The sequence below is a fragment of the Pinus tabuliformis genome, chromosome X, assembly GCF_031772625.1.
Source record: "Pinus tabuliformis cultivar Carrire ecotype Pingquan chromosome X, CPIR1, whole genome shotgun sequence".
NCBI lineage: Eukaryota > Viridiplantae > Streptophyta > Pinopsida > Pinales > Pinaceae > Pinus > Pinus tabuliformis.
This window is the reverse complement of record NC_142308.1, coordinates 1,533,922,096-1,533,942,038: the sequence shown is the minus strand read 5'-3', so window position 1 is coordinate 1,533,942,038 and position 19,943 is coordinate 1,533,922,096. Positions and strand designations below refer to the sequence as shown.

Here is a 19,943-nt window from a genome sequence, read left to right as displayed (position 1 = left end):
TACCTGAAAGTGTCAGTTTTCCCACCAAAACTCAATCAAAACTCCTGTGCATCATAACTAGCCTAAAAATCCCTTCAACAAAGCTAAATCATAAAGAGAGAGCCTCTCTGACTGCAGGCAGGCTAGGGCCTGCAGTCCAAAGTTGGTTTGTGGTTACCTCGGCCGTATCCCTTTAGGAGTCAAAAGGGACAACCTGAGTGATAACAGGGGGTATTGAGAAGGTTTATATCAAAACCAGGGAATGAGAATTAGACAATATTGAAATGGGTTTTTCAAGTATTTGCGTGGAACTAGTGATTATGGTTTGTTCTACCAAGGAATACCAAGATTGGACAGAGTTTTGGACATCTATGGATTTGTTGATGCAGACTAGGCTGGAGATCTAGATCAGAGAAGATATACAATTGGGTATGTTTTTAACCTATTTGGAGGTGCAGTTAGTTGGATGAATAAGAGACAGTCTGTAGTGGAATTTTCAACTACAAAGGAAGAATACATGGCAACCACTCATGCAGGCAAGGAAGTAGTTTGTTGCAAAGATTGTGTTCAAGTATGGGGTTAGTACAACGAGCTATAAGGATAGATTGTGACAACCAAAGTGAAATTTTCTTAGCAAAGAACCTTGCTTATCATTTAAAGACAAAGCACATTCATGTTCAGTATCACTTTGTGAGGATATGGTTGAGGACAAAAAGGTGTTGCTGGTAAAGGTGGACACTTCGAAGAATACTGCAGATGCATTGACAAAGTCTGTGAGCGCTAAGAAGTTCTCTTGGTGTAGAGAAAACAATGGGAATTACAGGGCTGGATCAATGACTAAGCTCTCCTGTGCCCCCTGTGGAAAGAAAACAACAAGTGGGAGAATGTTGGTTTGTGTTATATTCTTTCCACAATTACCCCACTCGTGGGTGGCTAGCAGTACCCCCTATATATTGCATTGGGCACTAACAAAAGGGGTCAGTAGCTCCCTACATAGGGTCCTCGGCAGCACCCTGGGAATTTTTTTCTGGACCCTATATTAGGTGGGTGAACCTACCTATGGCTTTCTGCATGGATTTTTCACATGGTTTTGGGCATGATGGTTTTTCTGTCCATTGTATTTTGTAGACCCGGTCAAGGGAACTACGATTATGTTCTAATCCAGTTTAATGTATTGCGGTTTATGGATGCTTCAACATGCATATATATGTATTGTAACATTGAAAGGAATAGAATGAAAAATTAATCTGGTATTTTGGTTTTGGTTTGGGATCCAAGGGAAAATCTCTGTGCATATCTATTTTATGTTTTACGCTCTTGCCATTGTTTATTTTCTGTTTCTAGAATTTGTATGCCAGTAGTTTTTGTATGGTGTTAAAAACCACAATGTCAAGAGATCATGAAACTTCTAAAGGTTACGAGAAAAGGTGTATATTTGATACAAGATTGGGGTTTCAAGTGTCCAACTGTTCCTGAGAATCTAGTCAAGAAGGACAATATAGCTGTTGAGGTGGATAAAGCATAGTTGAGACTACATACTTGGAACTACACCCACCCTAGTGAACAAGTGACCAACACCATAGCTTCTTATGTTTGGTTGCATAGTGGCTTAGAGTCCTTGGAACATAAACATAAAGTTCATTATGTGGGTTCACTTGGAGAAATAAGAGGCAAGGATGTCATCACGCAAGAGATAAAATAATTTATTGAACAAATCAAGCAAGCAACAAATCAAGAAGACTTGGAGATCACCAATAATATTATTCTACAATATTCAATTGTGCTAACTAAGGTTCACATGAAGTTATCTTGGCTTTGGAATAACATATAGTCTAGCTCCAAATCCATATTATCAGATACTTTAGAGGTGAATATGTAATATGCTGTAGAGCTTCCAATCAAAGTTAAAGTTATTGTGACAAACTTTAGAGCATGACACTCCTACATCAGAAATGAACTCCATGCTCAAGCTACTGATTTGTCCTTTTCTCCTTCATGAGGAATTTTTTGTCTTCTTAGAGTTTTTTCCTATATAGCCACCATTTTGATGTAATTTTATCTTTTGTTAATGAATGTAATGTAAAAGAAGTCCAAGAGACACATGTGGAATATGAAGAGACATATGTCGAATACGAAGAGTTACATAGAAGCCCATAGGTTATGGAAGTCAAAGAGTCATGAAGAAACTCAAGATTCATTACCATTTGTTATAAATAAGCCCTCATGACTCAAGAAAATGGCTTGGACCTAGCTTTAGAGATTTGGCCTTGGCTTCTCTAGTTGTGCATAAGGGAGAAGATAATTTTTTTTGGAGAAGCAAGTTGTAGCTTGATGTTCCACTATTGGAGCTAGTGTTTCATCAATGTAACAATGTACTTGGATATTTCATTAGTCATCAAAATATCATGGAGCCAATATTTCATGCATGTATCGTAAATGTTGTAAGACTATTCTTTAGATGTTTGCGGTATATGTTGTGTTACACATACTAAAGATAATGAAATATTTCATTGCTTTAGATATGGATATTGTTGAATGGGTGTTGTTATGTGTCTATATGCTTGTTGTTATCTTGTGAACTTTTTTAGGTTACTCAATGAATCTTCTCTTTTTTCTCGTTGGTCTCTCTTGGGATAGTAATAGTACCTTTTATTAGAGGCTTGTTCTTATCTCTCTCGCTTGGAAGCTCCTTTTACACCTTACAATTGATGCCTCACAAAGCTTACATACTTGCTACCCGAAAGTTATGTGCATAAAATCTTGTGTACATTTTGTGTCCAAGGCATTCTTTTAAGATCACTCGCAATGGTGGCTGGAGCTTATATATGGATGTCCTACACCAAAAAATGTGAGGTCTAATCGTGACTTCACATTGGGTAGACGCCTTGTATGTTTTCAACATCCAACACTATCAACCACTCCTTAAGTATCTAGAGGGTTAACATAGTGTGTGTGAGAGCAAGTGATGCTTTTCAAGTTAAGAATAATGGATGAGGCATGTGTACAAGCATAGTTATTGGAAAACAAAGGCCAAAATAAAGGTTAGTCAAGTGATTTGGAAGAGAAAGAGCATCAAAAATATTCCAAGGGGAAGAAGAAGAAGTGGAAGGCAGGAAGATAGAAAGATAACTGCAGATTTTAACCCTGCATAGATAATTTCTGCAAACAAATTCTTAATTAAAATAGAAAAGATTCAATGGAAAGCACGCGCATTAACACAAATATTTTATCATGGAAACCCAAAAACGAGAAAACCAACAAGATTTTTTCATATATATATTCTTTACAATGTTATAATACGATATGTCTATGTCATAATATTCATAAACCATCAATCAATTAAGGTGGATTGTAATACAACCATAGTTCTTTTGGCCAAATCTACAAAGCCATGTGCAAAACAATCATGTGCCAGGAAAATGCTAAAATAAAAAAAATACATGCCAAAAGAAGAACCAAAAGATTGCCCAAATATTTTTTTGGCACTGTTCCAAACCTTGTGTAGGGGGGATACTCCCACCTACATACCCCCCAACTAGGGGGGGACAGAACCCCCCCTGGAACCCCACTATCAGAATGATGCTATAAGTCATGTAAAGAATATAATACCTGCCCAACAACAACAACCACTGTACATTAAAGAAGGATCTTAGTAATCATTTCAACCACTGCAACGTGGTCACACTGTGCAGAAGTGAAGGAAACTGCATTTAGAGTTGAACCAAAATTACAAAAATAAGGTTAGGAAGAAAAAAATTATAACTATATATTAAAGTAATCAAGTTAAAAGAAGATCTGGTGTGGATGAGAATATTTTCTACACATCAGTGTAGATGAAGGTGAATATGAATGGCCTTGATTACTAGGAATAGAAGGAGATGCCCACACTCTTCCACATTAAGATCTAGATCAAGACCAATGTAGATGGTACATTCAGCTTAGTTTAACAGGTTAATTTCATAATAGTGGTTTGGTCAACAAACTTGGATTGAAGGTTTTTTATCAGCCTAGCCCATATCCATTGGGTTGGATAAACAAGGGTGTAAAGATAAAGGTAACAAAATAGTGCAAGATATTTTTTATAAGTGTTAATTATGTTAATGAAGTATAATTGGATGTATTGCCACTTTATATAAGTGGAGTCATGTTTGGAAGTCACTACATGTACATAAGAGAATAACCAATTAATATTTCTTCATCAAGGACGAAAAATCCATCATCATCAATGTGCATAAAGAGTAGAAAAAGCAATTGGGAGATTTTATATAGGCATATATGGGAGTGTCGTAGGAGATTTAAAGGGTTACCATCCAAGAGGGAAGTGAAGCACAAAATACAATTATTTCTAGAATCTGCTTTGCTAAATATTGGGATGTATAAATAGTCCATTCTTGAAGCAAAATGTGTGAAGAAGTAATTATAACAGCTACTATAGTAGGGTGTGTTTTGACCAAGTACCTCACCTTGTGGGTCACCCATCATAATTGTACCAAATAAGGATGGGAATTGGTAATTATGCATCCATCATAGAGTATTAATTAAGATGATGCTAAAAAATAGATATCCCCTACCTAACATTGATGATCTGTTAGATTACTTGAACATGCACAGACTTCACCGAGTTGGATTTAAATTAGAATACTACCAGGTTTGAGTCAAAGAAGAGGACACCTGGATGATTTCCTTCAAAACTAGACAAAGTTTCTATGAGTGGATAGTAATTCCATTTGGTTTATACAATACATACCATCTCTATGAGAGTAATAAATGATGTGATGCACCCCTATTTACATTCATTTGTGGTTGTTTATACGTATTATATATTGGCTTACAATGCCCCTTAGGAGGAGCACATTTCAAACTTGATGTAGGTGCTAGAGACACAAAGGAAGCACCACCTAATAAAAAAACTCAAGAAATGTGAGTTTCTAGTAGTTTTTGGTGTATTTATTCTATGTGATTGGAGGAGTGGAGTTTAAGATTGATCCTATAAAGATGGAGCTCATCATAAAGCAGTTGGTGCCTAAACATTCCTCTAAAATAGGAGTTTGTTGGCATAATGTAATACCTACGCAAATTCATAATTTCATTTTGAGCAATAGTTGCACTACTCCATGCCATAACAAAAAGTTGGTAAGAGTTTTCATTGAAGGAAGAGTCAGTATATGGCTTTTGAAGAGCTTAAAATTAAAATAAGTCAAGTACTAGATCTCATGTTACCAAAAATTGTAGAATCAATTTGATGTGGAGATAGATGCAAGTGCTGCATGGGAGAGTGGTCTTAATGCAAGGAAGAAGGCATGCATGTTACCATTCTGAAGTATTTCATGGGATAACTCTTAACCTCTTTACCTATGACAAGGGGTCTATGCCTTGGTAAAATATGTCAAGAAGTGGAAATGATATCTATTAGGAAAGGAGACCACCAACTTCACAGATGATCGAATATTACTTTCCCCCAAAAAATGCCAATCTCTTTTTCCTATCTATATTTTATTGGATTGATCAGATATGGCAAGGCCAACTATCAAGCTTTATGATTTTATTTTTTTTTCTTACAAGAAATCTTTCCAAATGACCCAAATATAGATTGATTCCTTAACTCTTTGCAGCTTAAATTGAATTGCATGAAACCATATAATGTGACTGTATTCTATAAAAATATAGATCTGAGACCTTATGAGCATTGTAAATTAAAATACATCAGATATTTTCGACTTAGATTACAATCTTCAACACCGAAATTCATTATTCACCCCATAAGACCAGGAGCTGGGATGACAAGCTAAAACAACAAACTATGACACCTAAATTTTGACCATATTGTGAAGCTCAACAAAAATGGAGTTGTATGGGACTTGCAAGAAATTTCCAAGCCAAGTAACACAATCTGTAAATAATGTCAAATTGGAAAGAAAATTTGAGTGCCCTTCAAACCAAAGAAAATTCATCAAGTGGGCAACTACAACTAGTTCACACAATTTATGTGGGCTCGGAAGAACTGAGACTCCAAGTGGTGTGGTTGAAAGAAGCAATAGATCCATGCAATAATTAGTAAGAGCAATGATGGAATCACTCAGTATATTGCTTGAGGAAAAAACAATTATCTATATTCCTTTCTTTTATTGAAGTTGAATATATAGTAGCTACAACTAGTTGTAGTCAGATTTCATGGTTGTAACAAAATCTACATGATATGTAAGTTACTTATGATAAACCCATTCCAATCATCTGTGATGACACAAGTGTAATTAGCATATCCAAAAAATCCTATTCTTCATTTAAAAACCAAGCATCTCCCCATAAAGAACCATTTTATTAAAAAACAAGTGGTTGATAGATCATGAAGTTAGAATATGTCTCAACCAAGGAACAAGTTATTGTTATCTTCACCAAACCTCTTTCCTGATAAAATTTTGAGTATTTAAGGTAGAATTTTGGAGTGATGTATCACTCTTTTCTTCATTGCATTTCTTCTCAAGAAAAGAGGGAAGACATCTAAATATGTACAAAGATTGATATAATGACTCAAGAAGAACCAAATTCAGGGAAGACTATGAGTGGAAAATTAATATCAACAACCTATTATATCCTTTTAAGGGGATAATGGTAAGAGGGGGAGTACCTGATCCATCTTTTCCATTAACGTCAGTGGGGGAGAGTAAGCAAACATTGGAGATGAGATAAAATGTGTACAAAGATATTGAAGATGGAGAGTGAGCAAGGGGGAGAGCGATCAACCATTAGATCTTCAAAACCAATGTTTTGAGTGTTTCCAAGTGGTGGTGCCATTAGCTCCACTAAGGAAAATAAGTATTTTGTTGGGTATTCCTCTCGAAGACCTTTCCAATGGTATATGGCACTCGATCTAACTCCCCGTGAATAAAAAAAACTAAGGTTGAATTTTGGTAGTTCAAGCAAGGTTCCAGCTGATGATGATTCTTGTATTGGTCTCAAAAACTTGGATGTACAAAAACTTGGTTATACCCTGAAAATCCATACAAGAAAGACATAACTTTAGCCCCTGAGACTTTTTGTAGAAAATGTTCCATTTTGGGCAGGGGATAGTTGTCTTTCTTAGAGCGTTTGTTCAGGTTCCTGAAATCAACACACAACCTGATTTCTCCACTTTTCTTCCTCACCACTACCACGTTGGCTACCCACTTGGAATATCTCAAGGGAACTATGATATTGGCAGCCAACAACTTCTTGATTTCCTTTTCAATCAGAGGGAGGAGCAAAGGATTTATGGGTCTCAGCTTCTGTTTGAAAGGAATGGTGTCTATCTCCAATAGGATCTTATGTTGGATGATATTTTTGTCATAAGTTTTAAGATCACTTTATTCCCAGGCAAAGACATCAGCAAATTGCTTCATTAAGGTGCAGTACTCAGAACTTTGGGTAGTAGACAAATGGCTGGACAAATTTATATACTTTGGATGATTTGGACTTCCTATGTTATGCCTATTGACTGTAGACTATTTTTCTTTTTGGGAAATCTTATGAGGCACATCATTATTGTCAAACAACTTCTCTAGAGGCACTAGCCCTTTAGGTATATGATTGCTAGGCAACTGTACAATGTTGTCTTGGCCAATTTTGTTCCTTAGCTGGGGTTGGGGACATTCCTCCAAGGTTTCATTCTCTTGATCAATTTGCATTTTAGAGAATTCATCAATGACTTGCAGAAACCTATTTACTTCATCATCATCCTCAAAGACTTTCCAATGCTGAACATTATCAGGCAAGGATGGTCTATCTTTTACCTGGAATCGATAAGCATATCTAGGGGGCACGGGAGGGATGAACATGATAGCAGACACAGCAAGGGAATCAAAAAGCTAATTTTTTACTCTGGGAATATATGAGACAAAAAAGCTATCAAAAGAATCTTTGAGTCTCCATACCTCATCTCTGTATGCTTTCAGCCTTGGGTGCCTTGTTTGGAATGTTTTGTTCACTTGTTGAATGATGAGATCAGCATCTCCAAAGACCTTTATGTCTCTGATTTCCATGTCTTTGGCAGCGTTTAAGCCCAATATCAGAGCCTCATATTCTGCTATATTGTTGGTGACCTGAAAAGTTAGCTTAAAAGACAAATGTGTGCTTTCTTTTTTTTGAGATACCAGCACCACTCCTGCTCCTGCAGTTTCCTTTGAATAGGCTCCATCGAAGAACATATCCCAAGCTTGTGTCCCTTCCTCTTCCATGGCTTGACATACTGGTTTCTTGAGCTACATCGAGGCCCTCTGGGATTCTTCAATTTGGAGAATACATGCTCCAAAATCAGTGTCCATAGCCTAAATGGGATGATTAGTGGGATTCTTCTCATCACTAATGATATAGGCCAGCTGGACTTCCTTGTATAGTCTTCTGCTTTCTCCTCCAAAAACTGGGACAATGGCATAAGATAAGTCATTTTGCAATGTCCCACCCAAACTCTTAATCCACCCTCTGGAAAGTAGCATACCAAACTTGGGGGGGACATCTGCTACCACAATATTCATCATCATGCTCTTAATGGGCAGCTGAGTTAGGGTGATAGCCAAGTCTTTTATTAATGCCAGACATTTCGCCTTCCTCGAACCAAAGGAGAACAAGTCATGACAAGGTTTGGTAATATCAAGGCCTAACTCTTCTATTAGAGGTATAGATATTTTTAATTTTTGGACTTCTGATTCAATGCTGAAAGGGGAAGGAGACTTATCAAGGTCTCTTACCTCTTGAGCTGGTGCATTCAGGATGGTAGGATCAGCGGTCAGTCGCTTCTGCTTGCTGATTTGCTGCTCTATGGAGACAACAGCTCTTTGGCAAAGATTCTATTTGACATTACTTGCTCTTGACCTCAGGTTATATCTCTGTTGGTCTTCAGTCTGCAGAACAACTTCTCTATCCCACTCTTGGCTAGTCTGGTCCTTGAGTAATGAATCCTCATTGGCAGCTAATGTCAAAAAGGCAACACTTCCTTTTTCTTCCATCCAGTGAATCTCATCCTCTTCATTAAACTTCTCCTCCTCCAAGACTACATTCTGGAAAGGAGTCTTAACCCTTTGTTCTTCACTGGCCTCTTTTCCCCTCCGAATGATCTACAATTTTTCATTTGCTCTTCTGTATGGATTTGGATTTCTAGGAGAAAATGTATTAAGAAGCCTTGCTTTCCCAGGATTCTTCTCAACCTTCAACTTGGATATTTTAGTAGCCAATGACTTTATCATTTTAGACATTTTGTCCATTTTGGGATTTGAAGAGGAAGAGGAAGAGGAAGACTCACCTCTCTACCTCCTGCTATCATCATGTCCTTTGAGTTTCTTTGTAGCCATGATATTGGATTCCACCTCCAAGGTTGCATCTTGCATTTCATCTAGAGAGGCACATCTTCTCTCTCTTAACAGCAGGCAGAAATCAGAGTCAAAGTCATTGTCATAGGTGAGTTTGGAAGAGGTGGGGGTAGGCTTCACTTCAGCTGGTATCTTGCTATACATATGATTGAATCTTTTATTAAAGTCAAACATTTTCCCTTTTTAGGTTTCCAAACTCAATATGGTAGTATAGCAGTTCTTTCTTATCTCCCCATTGCTTTAAAAACACATCATCTAATGCTTCAATGTCTACTATAGACCTAGGGGTCAGCTCTCTGAACCACTTTCTAGCCTCTCCATCTAGGCTTTGGACAAATACTCTCATCGATACATCATCTTCACTGATATCTAGGCTATCAGCATAGCTATAAAAGGAATCAGGGTGCTCTTCAACTGTTACTCCCTCTGTGCCAGTGAACTTAGGCATGTATTTATGATATTCTCCTGTAGGCATGGCATTCAAAGGAATAGGTAGGACCAAGGGTTCATACCTAGTAGCTATGATTCTTTCCATTTTGGTGGGCGCTTGTGGACCTGCCATGACTAGGGTGGATGGAAGGGTGCTAGCAGTCCGAAAGGTAGGGAGTTGAGAGATGACTATCAGGGCTAAAGGAATATGATGGACAGGAGGAAAGGTTTCCTTTGGGCTAAGATCCAAAGGAGGACCTAAAGGAATGGGATATTTATGATTCTCTGAAAATATTCGTTCACTGCTAGTAATAGAGGCTATATTTTCAACATGTAGATGCTCTGTTACAAGCCTTTCTGGCAGAGATACATAAGATTGTTTAGGCTTACCTGATCCTGATGCTCCCTTTTGTGATGTCTTTCTCTGCTTGACAATCTTCTCATGGTCAGGTGATGGGTCAGCTAGTGATTTCTGAGAATTTCTCCGAGTATGGCTCACAAACTGAGCCAAAACTGTGATGTGGAGTTGCCACGAGGTTCATCCTCCAATAGAGTTGCCAGATAGATGATTACAACCAAAAATGTGTCCAAACTTTATCTATCATCAAAGCTGGATCTGTGTCATTCTCTCAGGGAAGCTAAGCATCAATCTCCTCTCCCAAAAAATGGTGCCAATTATACTAGGATTCCAAGAAACTCTGCTAGGTTGTAGTTCGGAGATACTTGGTAACATATAAATTCAACTATTGTTGCAAGGTTTAATGGAAGGAATGATGGTTTGGTTCAAGCTAGATAACCACTTCTACTTTGTTTCACTCCAAACATGCATGAACACCCTCAGACTACAAGGCTTTAGACCACCAATGCTCACAGTTTAGATATTTAGGTGAATATGGAGAATACTAACCACATCAACAGACACACAAGACCATGTGATGGCCAACTGCAACTAGTACAGAAACCTGCAAATCTAACCTATTAATGCAAAGACAGGATGACAGCTCTCTTGCATTAGATAGAAAGAAACCTGAGTAACCTATTTAGTGATGCATTTAATATTTCAACATATAGATAAGACGACAGTTATCTAGTGATAAAAATTAAGAGATCAAGAACACAACACATCAGGTACAAGCTCAGAATAGAGGAAAATGGGCATTGAGCAGTTAACAGCAAAAGAAGCTTGTATTGCTAAAAATGAATTTGAGACGTTGCAAGCGAAAAAATGTCTACAGTCTCTAGAAGTTGAACCTTACATCAAATGCCAACCCTGATTACATCTTGCTCCTGGATATTTATCAGTTTTCGTTACAATGTCACCTAGTCGTTTAGGTATGGAGGGGTCATAATTGACCACCAACTGCATTTAACTACCTGATGGAGTCTTTGGATGAGGTTGCTTGGTTCACTGGGTGAATTTGATCTGTTCAGGTGCTGCGCTGTCCTTTAGGCAGTTGGAGTGCTCGTACCAGTGGATTCCATGTCTGATAAATTCAGTTACAGAGTCGTGCCATGTCCTTTTCTCTTTTGGCCATGCTTTATGTTAAATATGGTTGTTGGGGGTCCGACTATTGTCAGTCAATCAGAGCGGGTTATCTCCTTCCTTGGTCAACAGAATGGATGTGGGATGTAGAGTGTATGGGTAGGTGGACAATTTGTGTGAGCGAGAAGGATGAACATTGGATCGGGGAGATGAATGGCAGATATGGTTCGGCGAAAGCTATATACCGAGGCGGGAACGAGGTGCGTCAATGTCGTTGGATCTTTAGCGGACAGATTGGACGGTCATCGGGTGACGGAGTTGCACGGGCATTTTAACGGGTGAGGGCGGTTTGGTCGGGTGGTAATGGTTTTCGTCGCACCACTTTCGTGGGCTAAGTGCTAATGTCTAGGACTCGTGCGATTCCACTCAATTAGCAACACATAGCAGTGGATGAGAGAGAAAAAAAACCCTTATCACGCACTATCGCTCGATCAAGTTTTCTGCACGATGTATGCGAAGACCGTCAGATCTGGCGGAGATGATCTGATGATGGAAATCAGTTGAGCGGGTCACCTTTATCAGGTGCGATGTGGGCCGTTAGATTATCGGGGAATGATAAACGAAAGGAAAGCAATGAGGGGTTTATGAGTGCGTGAGGGATTATGGGTAAGGTTTTATGGTTGGTTTGACTTTGCGCTTAGAGCTAGGGCCAAAGGGGACTTTGTCGGATTTTAGAAGGTTTATTTAGGGAATGGGAAAGTTTTAGAGGTGAGTGGGGTGAAGGAAGAAAGGGAAAAGTGACCAATGTGAGCCCCCTTTGGACACAACCAAATAGACCATGCTTCAATCTGACCTTAGAAAGTCAGCGTTGCATAGCAGAGCTAACAGAGAATGCTTTTTGCCTTGATTTACCAGCTTACATGCACATCTACTCAATTTTTAATGCAGACAACTTCAGACTATTTGAACCTTCATTGATTAAAGATCCCGAAGGGCAAAGTCAGTTGCCTTCTATTGATGATCTGTTGCCTGAATATCTCAATGAGTTGCAAGAAGATACAGTTCTGGACAGGAAGGTGAGAACTACGCACAAAGGGGATGTTGATTACCTTAGGATTGGGCTCAAAGGTTCAAAACCAAGCAGTGAAAATTGGATACAAATTGGGCAAGCGAGGAATCTATACTCTCACTTGATTGATGCTTAAAAACCAACTTTTGGTTGTCCAAAATCTTTTTCAGTGGGAAGGTTGTGATCCAAATTGGATCCTAGAACAATCTCTAAGTTTTCATGAACTCTTTAAAAATCATGCCAAAGTTTCAAAGTCTTATAAAGATCAAAGCTATCAGAGATATCCTCGTGACAGTTGCAATTTGTGATCAGTGCGAAGCAACGAGGACCCTCGATCAAGCACACAGACCCTCGGTCCATGGTAACGCGCGCTGACACAAATTGGAAAAACCAGAGGTCAATTCAAGAAACTGGGGCAGTTTTTGAGGAAAACCCCTCAAATAAGGAAAATCCCCGAGCGCTCGGACCCGAAAAGTTATAAAATGTAATGGATATCGCGCTGATTCCATCAAAGGTGGGCTCCCACAAAAATCGGTGGAATATCGGAAGGGCTTCGAGTGGTAAGCAGTTTCAACTGAGTTCCGCCCGATGCCACACAATGGGTGCCATGCGTCTGGCGGAAGAGAGAGAAAACCGCTCATATCAGACGGGTAAACATCATGTTACTTACCTGCCCGATATGGATGATGACCGCAGGATCTGGAGGCTTCAGATTGACGATGGAGACGCAATCCGATGGATGACCGGATTCAATGGGGTAAACAGGCAGAGTTGTATAAGATTTGAAGTCTGACATGGACGATGCATTGGCAGAAGAGCATGTTTTGCGGGCATTCTTGGAGTTAACAGTAAATATGGTCATTTCAAAGACGTCCAAGAGAACTGACTCTTAGTTTGTTACAAAATAGGTGGCCACCTCCGTGTGAGGCATTATACTGTGATGATTATGCCGAACATAAGGATTCAGATGGATAGAGGGAGGGAAACTGGGGAGTCGGGAAGTGGAAATGAATAGTCAGAAAGCAGATTGGCTTTGAAGTCTCTGTACTCCAGAGACTTGGGGGATCCAAGTACAGTCTCGCTGATTTATGTCTGCTTGGTGATACTCAAATTGAGCTCATTGTTGTAAAAATTCTACTTTGAAAACCTAATAGAGAGGCCACCATTGAAGGCTAGACTGGGAGACGTAGCCCAGGAGTATTGGGTGAACTCCTTATTAAACTTCTTGTGTTTATATGTTTGCTTGTTATGTTTTCCCTAATTGCTTCAATGCCTGTGTATTTCACAATCTTATGGATCCGTTGCACAAAATAACATAGGCACATCCATGCATATGAGTCTATAATACCTTAATTGTTTTTCTTAGATAAATTTTAGATCAGCCGATGAAGCATCGGAGATACGCGCACAACGGGTACAACAAACAATAGATGAATGAGCTGCGGACGTAAGCAAAGTACAGATGTTGCTGGATGGACTCTGAGTGAAGATCACTACACCTAGCGAGTGACTCGGGATGAGTCACGATGATTGTGTTGGGGGCCTATTAGGCATCATATCCCCCGCGTAATGGTTTTGGGGCTTAAAGCCCACAATTTTGGGTATTGGTATTGTAAAGGCTCTGCGAAGTGCGCAGACTGTGAATTGTAATGAGTCAAGTCAAAGGGTTGTCTACCTAAAATATTGTAATTTAATATAGAATGGGTCGGCCTACCCACGGTCCGCGAACCATGGGAATGTATAAATAGAGCGACTCTCTAAGAGCAGAGGCAGTTTTTGACTAGTTTAGTTCTTAAGTGTATGGGTTTCTAAAGGTGATATTCGCACCGAGTCTATAAGTCCGCGTTGTGATTGGTAGTAGTAAGAGTAGGCTCTGCAGCTGTGTGTGCAGAGGCCTGGTAGAGTCTACAATTGTGTGCGTGGACCCCTACAGCTGAGTGCGTAGGGCGGAATTGGATTGTACTGGAACAGAAGATTAATAAAAGATAAGTGCTTCTGAAATATTGTGCATCTGCTTGTAGATCTGAGTGTTTGTTCTTCTGTTATGGCTTTATGCATGTTTGTTTAAGGTTTATGTTTATTATCATCTGTTATAATATTGAATGATTAATAAAGATGACCGAATTAAGTTAGATCTATAATAATAACCTACTACGAGTAAGGGATCTAGACACCACCTCTTCGTGCTCAGTACAGGGGCTATGCGAAGGTCAGACATCTGTGCAGAGCAGTGCAAGCAAGCAATACTGGATCAAGACCTACCCAAACCTCATCAAGACATCCCTAAATTGCGGAAACCTGGTTCCAGCACCCTCCCAAACTACCTAGTGTGGGACTTCAGTCCGCGCTCTGTGGATTGTTGTCGAAAGGGCCGGTAGTGCTAGATTTGTTTGGCTAACTCACTTCTAAACCTGGGTCAGGCCCCTATAAGCCAACACACTTTCCCATTGACGAGAAGGAACTGGAAGTGGAGTGTACAAGCCTAGCTTTCTATTGTTGGGCTTGCTTTTAGCACACATGGTACACCCTTTAATATATCTAGAAACTGTCTCATGCATTCTTGGCCAATAACAGAATCCTTGCAACTGTGCTTACAATAAAATGACCTGATATTAGAGAAGTATGTGCTTCTCGGATTATGTTAACTCTTTCGGTTTGTGGAATGCATAACTTTAACAAATGATACAAGAGTTGGTCGTTAACATGATAATCCAATTCTTCTACTTGTTTACCATGACTTAAAGTTGCAAATACATCTTTAAAATCTACATCTTGAGCATATTGTTCAATGTAGCTTTCATGCAATACTGAATTATGCTTAAGTATAATAGATGCATTTATGATTGGTCTAGACAACATATTTGCAAATTTATTGTGTATGCCTTATATCTGATGACTAGATGAAACTGTTGTAGGAGACCCATCCACCTATACTGTCTTGATTGCTGCAATTTAGTTTGTGAGTGCAAATACTGAAGTGGTTGATGATCAGTGTGTATAACTGTTTCTTTGCCCATTAAGTAATGTTTCCACTTTTTCACACCGTGTACTAATGCATACAATTCTTTATCATATGTGGAATAATTAACTACTGCAGAATTAAATGTCTCAGAATGATAACATATGAGTTTACCATGTTACATCAAAATTTCTCCCATGGCATAGTCACTGACATCTCTTTCAATCTCGAATGGTATTTGCAGATCTGGCAATGCTAGTACTGGTTCTGTACTAATTTTTTCTTTCAAAGTGTCGAAGGCTTTCTTCTGTTTGCCTCCCCACTAAAACACCTTGTTCAATGTTTTCAAAGCATGTAAGGGAGCTGCAATCAAGGAAAAGTTAGCAATAAACTTTCTCCAATATTGTGTTGATCCTAGGAAGCTTTTAACTTCTGTAGCAAATTTGGGTTTAGGCCAGTTCACAATGACTTCAACCTTAGAGGGATCTATCTTCAGTTCACCACCCCTAACAATATGACCCAAATAATTCAAAGATGTTTTGCCAAATTCACATTTGATAACTTAACATAAAGATTTTCTTTTGTCAAAACATCTAGAGTCTGCTTTACATGCTTCAAATGTTCTTCCCATGTTTTACTGAAAACAAGAATGTCATCTACATATACAATTACAAAATGATCAATAAAAGGCCTGAGTACATCATTCATAACTCTCACGAAAGTGGCAGGAGCATTAGTTAAGCCAAAAGGCATAACCAACCATTCATACAGCCCTTGCTTTGTTTTGAAAGCAGTCTTCCATGCATCTAGTTCTACTACTCTGATCTGATGGTAGCCACTTCCAAGGGAATTTCTTCTGTCATCTTCCTCTTAGGATAGACTCTTCCAATTTCTAGGTTAGCCTCAACCAATTCTCCTTCTCCTAATTTGAGCTTTGACCTAGTTAGCATTCATCAATCCAACACAAGCTTGTCTAACCTTAGCAAACCTAAAGCTCTGATACCACTTGATCTGAAAATGAGATCTTAGACAATTATTAAGGTATTACATACTCATGTGCATGGATTTTCCTATGTTACTTTATGCAATGGATCGATAAGATTGCGAAATACATAGATAATGAAGCAGTAAAGAAGCATAATAGACAACACACATAAACACAACAAATTTAATAAGGAGTTCACCCAACACTGCTAGGCTACATCTCTTGGTCCAGCCTTCTGTGGTGACTTCTCTATCATGTCTTCAGAAGAAGAGTTTTACAATAGTATGAGCTCAATTTGAGTCTTAACACTCAACAGATACAACAACAAGAGTTTTTATTGAACCCCTCAAGCCTCTCTGAGTACAAATAATATCTCTATCACTCTCTATCTCTGTATTTACTCTGTCTCAACACTTCCTCCAATACTACTTGCCTCCATTTGCTCTCTATCTGTGGCTTTAAAGGCAATTGGTGCTGTTTTTTCATTTCCTCTTCTTGGCTTTCTATCTCCCTGCCTCTGTCCGCTCAAATCCCTATTCTAAGCGTTAGCAATCATGGCATAACGCATTTTGGGGAGGTGGCTACCTGTTCTGCAATGGATGAGTGCATCGGGCCTTTGAAATCCCTGAAACAAACATTCTTTGTTTACATAGAGAACTGCATTCAAACATAGGAAAATTCTGCCAAAACATTGTTCATCGAACTTCAAACATCCATAATTCCTCCTTATACTCCTATCAGATCCGCCTTTATGTCGACATCGCATCTCCACCGTTGATCTGGGATCTCCCGGATCTAACGACTATGGTTCATTTCAAGAGGCCCTTTCATATGGCGGTTAATCACCTGATAAGGGTGGTTTTCTCTCTCCTCAGCCTAGACATGTGGCAGCCAATGTATGGGCTCAAGCGGAGCCCATCCCAAACCACTTATCGCTTTTGGTCCTCCTGAAATCCAACTTGTTTCGCGGAATACATTAAAAACATTAAAATCCTATAAAAATGGCTTTGGGGCGGATTTGAAATATTATTCATTTTCATTCCCAAACCCTTTTGGGTCCACTTTTCATCGCATCGGCACTCCCCTTGTATTTCATTTAATAAACGAAATACATGAAAATACATTTAAAAAATGCCATTTGACGGATCTCAAAACTTATGAAATAGCGTTTATATTTTTGTCGGGTCTGGTCTATCGCAGTGTTAGTCATAATCGACCCCGCTCCTATGCATAGATCCGATGCAATATTGTGATATCGCAATCGCATGTCATTGATCCTCTTGAGCCATGGTTAAGTCCATATATATACTGTGATATTGCGATATTGCAATCACATGTTGTTGATCCTCACGAGCCGTGGTTAAGGCCATATATATACATACATACATATCTATATCTATATATATATATATATATATATATATATATATATATATATATATATATATATATATATATATATATATATATATCAACGATGTGATAGCACAATTGACTCTGGACCGTTGATCTACGTGCATAGATCAACGACTCTCGTTTGATCGTGCTACACGTTATCGTGCTTCCCACATATCCGCCTCTGACAGCCTCCGATAGCCTTTGCCGATTGTGATTTTCCAATCGGATCTGGACTGTTGATCGACCAGATCCAACAACTCCTGTGCATCATTCCATTGACCGCCGATAAGCCTGTTTTCCACTATTTTCTCATGCGATTGTTATGATATTTTAAGCAATTTTTGAAGACTTAGATGGTATTTGGATCCATTTTGGATCATTGAATTAGAAGTTGCAGCATAAAGAGTCAAGACCAAAAATCTCAAAACAATCTAATACAAGTAGGAGCACTCTCATATCATCCATGAACTAATTAGATAGAGATTAAACTTCCAAGAAATTAGCTAATAACTCCAAGGATTGTAAATCTAACATAATTAACAAACACCACCTCCATATTAAGTTTAGATCCTAACAATTATATAACAACATATCGAATAACTTCTAGCACGTATTTTGCACATATACTTCAACAGTCTACGTACCCTGGCTGACAATTTATGATTGACAATTCAAAGATATTGAATTGGCCAAACATGACTCCAAAATAGAAGAGGAATCAAAAGATGAAGAGTCACAAACTCCAGTTGTGAGAAGGTCAGTTTGAGAAAGAAGGCAACCAGAAAGGTATAGTCCATCTACTTTCTGTTCAAATTTTTCTTTATCTATTACTGATGATGATCCCAAAACTATGAGGGAGGCAATGGATCCAGAGGATGGAAAAATCTGGAAAGAGGCCATGGTTGATGAAATGGCATATTTGCACAAAAATGAGGCATGGGATCTGGTGGAGTTGTCGGGTAAAAGGAAACCCATTGGCAACAAATGGGTGTTTAAGAAGAAAATGAATGAAAAAGGCAAGGTGGAGAAATACAAAGCTCGGTTGGGAAAAAGGTTATTCCTAGGTGCTAGGAATTGATTTTGGTGATATTTATTCTCATGTTGCCAAGGTAGCTTCTATTAGATTATTTTTATTTGTTGTTGATGATTTTGATTTTGAGGTAGAACAGATGGATGTGAAGACAACATTTCTTCACAGGGATTTTGAAGAAGACATCTACATGAAGAAACCTAAAGGCTTTGCGATGAAGGGTAAGAAATAGCTTGTATGCAAGTTAAAAACGTCTACGTATGGTTTAAAACAATGACCAAGAATGTGGTATCATAAATTTGATACATTTATACGGGGACTTGGCTTCACCAGAAGCAAAGAAAACCATTGTGTCTATTTTAAATTAGTTGGTGACCATGTTATTTATCTGGTCTTATATGTGGATGATATGTTGCTGGTTGGAATTGACAAAGAAATTATCTAGGATTTGAAGACCCAAATGTCCTTGAAATTTGACATGAAAGATCTTGGTGCTGCAAACTATATTTTGGGCATGGAAATTAAGTGATATCGGGCAAAGAGGAAGATCTAGTTAAACCATAGGAAGTATGTCTAGACAATATTGTAGAGGTTTAATATGTAGGATAGTAAACTGATGAAGGTTCATATTCTTGTAGGTGTAAATTTATCAGCTGAACAGTGTTCGAAGACACAAGAAGAGGAAGAGGACATGTCCCATGTTCCATATGAAAGTGTAGTTGGTCCTGATGTATGCAATGGTTTGTACTAGACCAGAGATTGTACATGTAGTGGGGGTGTTAGCCTCCTGCTGCAGCAGGTTAATCATCTTTCATGATCGACAGTTTTACATGCCAAATATGTCATGCTATGCATGCTGCAATGCTCCATATTTGCTACAGATGGCCAAAAAGTATCCACCAGAGTAGGCTGGTCTAAAGGCCACTGTTGTGTTCCAATTTTGATAAAGCAATCCATTTTTGGGTTGAGGCAGTTTTTTCAGTTGGAGGTACTCAGGCTGGAGTTTACTAACATTTTTTTTTTTCACATCACCCTTATTATATAGCTCCCTAACAATTTTCCCTTTCCCCTATTAAAATCATGTATATAATTCCCCCTATGTAAATACCCCTCCCTGGCATTATAGCCATACTTTCTACTAAGTCAGGGAAATCTCAGTCCATCTCGGACTGTTTTTAGCCCATCCGAGTCATTGAGGAACTAGTTTGACATCTGGTCAGCTAGTAGCCTCTCCCTTAACCCGAAAAAACCCCAAAAAAACCCACATTCCGCC

At 38.7% G+C, this 19,943-nt stretch overlaps 1 pseudogene; it reads left to right on the top strand.

The window, feature by feature from the left end:
• The window catches only part of LOC149145893 (polyadenylate-binding protein 8 pseudogene), a 38,979-nt pseudogene that overhangs the window by 365 nt on the left and 18,671 nt on the right, over positions 1-19,943 (top strand).